Source organism: Triticum urartu, chromosome 3A (genome assembly GCF_056163025.1).
Source record: "Triticum urartu cultivar PI428250 chromosome 3A, HENAU_Tu73, whole genome shotgun sequence".
In the NCBI taxonomy this organism is placed as follows: Eukaryota; Viridiplantae; Streptophyta; class Magnoliopsida; order Poales; family Poaceae; genus Triticum; species Triticum urartu.
The window spans coordinates 238,734,228-238,738,672 of record NC_141875.1 but is presented as its reverse complement, the minus strand read 5'-3'; positions in this window follow the sequence as shown (position 1 = coordinate 238,738,672).

Below are 4,445 nucleotides of genomic sequence, written 5' to 3'. Positions count from 1 at the left end.
TTCTACATCATTTTTGATCAACAATATGTCAACAACATATACTCATCAAAAATTCTGTAGTGCTCCCACTCACTTCTTTGGAAATACAAGTTTCTCATAAACTTTGTATAAACCCAAAATCTTTGATCATCTCATCAAAGCATACATTCCAATTCTGAGATGCTTACTCCAGTCCTTAGAAGGATTGCTGGAACTTTGCATACTTGTCAGCATCTTTCAGGATTGACAAAACCTTCTAGTTGTATCACATACAACCTTTCCTCAAGAAAAACGTCGAGGAAACAATGTTTTGACATCCTATCTGCAAGATTTCATAAATAATGCAGTAACTGCTAACATAATTCTAACAGACTCTTAGCATCGCTACGAGTGAGAAAGTCTCATCGTAGTCAACTCCTTGAACTTGTCGGGAAACATCTTAACGACAAGTCGAGCTTTCTTAATGGTGACACTTAACATCATTGTCTGCCTTCCTTAAAATCCATCTGCACCTAACATCCTTACGACCATCAAGTAGTTCTTTCAAAGTCTATACTTTGTTTTATACATGGATCCTCTCTCGGATTTTATGGCCTCGAGCCATTCGTCGGAATCCGGGCCCGCCATCGCTTCTCTATAGCTCGTAGGTTCATTGTTGTCTAGCAACATGACTTCCAAGACAGGATTACATACCACTCTGAAGTAGTACACATCCTTGTCGACCTATGAGGTTTGGTGGTGACTTGATCTGAAGTTTCATGATCACTATCATAAGCTTCCACTTCAATTGGTGTAGGTGCCACGGGAACAACTTCCTGTGCCCTGCTACACACTAGTTGAAGTGACGGTTCAATAACCTCATCAAGTCTCCACCATCCTCCCACTCAATTCTTTCGAGAGAAACTTTTCCTCGAGAAAGGATCCGTTTCTAGAAACAATCACTTTTGCTAGGATCCGTTTCTAGAAACAATCACTTTTGCTTCCGGATCTGAAATAGGAGGTATACACAACTACTTTTGGGTATTCTATGAAGATGCATTTATCCGCTTTGGGTTCGAGCTTATCAGCCTGAAACTTTTTCACATAAGCATTGCAGCCCCAAACTTTTAAGAAACGACAGCTTAGGTTTCTCTAAACCATAGTTCATACGGTGTCGTCTCAACGGAATTGTGTGGTGCCCTATTTAAAGTGAATGCGGTTGTCTCTAATGCCTAACCCATAAACGATAGTGGTAATTCGATAAGAGACGTCATGGTATGCACCATATCCAATAGGGTGCGGTTATGATGTCTGGACACACCATCACACTATGGTGGTCCAGGCGGTATTAGTTGTGAAACAATTTCCACAATGTCTTGATTGTGTGCCAAACTCGTAACTCAGATATTCATCTCTATGATCATATCATAGACATTTTATCATCTTGTCACGACAATCTTCAACTTCACTCTGAAATTACTTAAACCTTTCAATAATTCAGACTTATGTTTGATCAAGTAAATATACTCAGCATCTACTCAAATCATCTGTGAAGTAAGAACATAGCGATATCCACTGTGTGCCTCAGCACTCATTGGACTGCACACATCAAAATGTATTATTTCCAACAAGTTGCTTCCTTGTTCCATCTTACTGAAAACGAGGCCTTTCAGTCATCTTGCCCATGTGGTATGATTTGCATGTCTCAAGTGATGCAAAATCAAGTGAGTCCAAACGATCCATCTGCATGGAGTTTCTTCATGCATATCTACCAATAGACATGGTTCGCATGTCTCAATCTTTTCAAAACGAGCGAGTCCAAAGATCCATCAACATGGAGCTTCTTCATGCGTTTTATACCAATATGATTCAAATGGCAGTGCCACAAGTATGTGGTACTATCATTACTATCTTATATCTTTTGGCATGAACATGTGTATCACTACGATCGAGATTCAATGAACCATTCATTTTAGGTGCAAGACCATTGAAGGTATTATTCAAATAAATAGAGTAATCATTATTCTCCTTAAATGAATAACAATATTGCGATAAACATAATCCAATCATGTCTATGCTCAACGCAAATACCAAATATCAATTATTTAGGTTTAACACCAATCTCGATAGTAGGGGGAGCATGCGATGCTTGATCGTATCAACCTTGGAAACACTTCCAACACATATCGTCATCTCACCTTCAGCTAGTCTCCGTTTTATTCCGTAGCCTTTTATTTCGAGTTACTAACACTTAGCAACTGAATCGGTATTTTAATACCCTGCTGCTACTAGGAGTACTAGTAAAGTACACATTTAATATATGTCCAATACATACTTCTGTCAACCTTGCCAGCCTTCTCATCTACCAAGTATCTAGGGTGGTTCTGCTTTAGTGACCGTTCCCCTCATTACAGAAGCACTTAGTCTCGGGTTTGGTTCAACCTTGGGTTTCTTCACTAGAGCAACAACTGATTTGCCATCTCATGAAGTATCCCTTCCTTGCCCTTGCCCTTCTTGAAACTAGTGGTTTTACTAACCATCAACAATTGATGCTCCTATTTGATTTCTACTTTTGCGGTGTCAAACATCGCGAGTTGCTCAAGGATCATCATGTCTATCCTTGATATGTTATAGTTCATCACGAAGCTCCAATAGCTTGGTGGCAGTGACTATGGAGAATCATCACTATCTCATCTGGAAGATTAACTCCCACTCGATTCAAGTGATTGTAGTACTCAGACAATCTGAGCACATGCTCAACGATTGAGCTTTTCTCCCTTAGTTTGCAGGCTTAAGAAACTTGTCAGAGGTCTCATACTTCTTGACGTGGGCACTAGTCTGAAATCCCAATTTCAGTCTTTGGAACATCTCATATGTTCTGCGACGTTTCAAAAACTGTCTTTGGTGCCACAATTCTAAACCGTTAGCATTACACACTGAACTATCACGTAGTCATCAAAACATGTATGTCAGATGTTCGCAACATCCACAACCGACGCTCGAGGTTCAGCTCACTGAGCGGTGCATTAAGGACATAATCCTTCTGCGCAGCAATGAGGACAATCTTCAGTTTACGGACCCAGTCCGTATAATTGCTACTGTCAACTCTCAACTAAATTTTCTCTAGGAACATATCTAAAACAGTAGAACCAAAGCGTGAGCTACGACATAATTTGCAAAGACCTTTTGACTATGTTCATGATAATTAAGTTCATCTATTCAAATTATTCAATGAACTCCCACTTAGACATCCCTCTAGTCATCTAAGTGATACATGATCCGAGTCAACTAGGCCGTGTCCGATCATCACGTGAGATGGACTAGTCATCATCGGTGAACATCTTCATGTTGATCGTATCCACTATATGACTCATGTTCGACCTTTCGGTCTTCCATGTTCCGAGGCCATGTCTGTACATGCTAGGCTCGTCAAGTTAACCTAAGTGTATTGCGTGTGTAAATCTGGCTTACACCCATTGTATGCGAACGTTAGAACCTATCAAACCCGATCATCACGTGGTGCTTCGGAACAACGGACCTTAGCAACGGTGCACAGTTAGGGGGAACACCTTCTTAAAATTATGACGAGGGATCATCTTATTTATGCTACCGTCGTTCTAAGCAAATAAGATGTAAAACATGATAAACATCACATGCAATCAAATAGTGACATGATATGGCCAATATCAGTTTGCTCCTTTTGATCTCCATCTTCGGGGCGCCATGATCATCATTGTCACCGGCATGACACCATGACCTCCATCATCATGATCTCCATCATCGTGTCTTCATGAAGTTGTCTCGCCAACTATTACTTCTACTACTATGGCTAACGGTTAGCAATAAAGTAAAGTAATTACATGACTATTATGTTGACACGCAGGTCATAAATAAATTAAGACAACTCCTATGGCTCCTGCCGGTTGTCATACTCATCGACATGCAAGTCGTGATTCCTATTACAAGAACATGATCAATCTCATACATCACATGGTATATGCTGCAAAAACAAGTTAGACGTCCTCTAATTGTTGTTGCAAGTTTTTACGTGGTTGTTATAGGTTTCTAGAAAGAACGTTTCTTACCTATGCCAAAACCACAACGTGATATGCCAATTTCTATTTACCCTTCATAAGGACCCTTTTCATCGAATCCGATCCGACTAAAGTGGGAGAGACAGACACCCGCTAGCCACCTTATGCAACTAGTGCATGTCAGTCGGTGGAACCAATCTCACGTAAGTGTACGTGTAAGGTCGGTCCGGGATGCTTCATCCCACAATGCCGCTGAATCAAGATAAGACTAGTAACGGCAAGTAAATTGACAAAATCGACGCCCACAACAACTTGTGTTCTACTCGTGCATAGAAACTACGCATAAACCTAGCTCATGATGCCACTGTTGGGGATCGTAGCAATAATTCAAAATTTTCTACGCATCACCAAGATCAATCTATGGAGTCATCTAGCAACGAGAGAGAGGGAGTG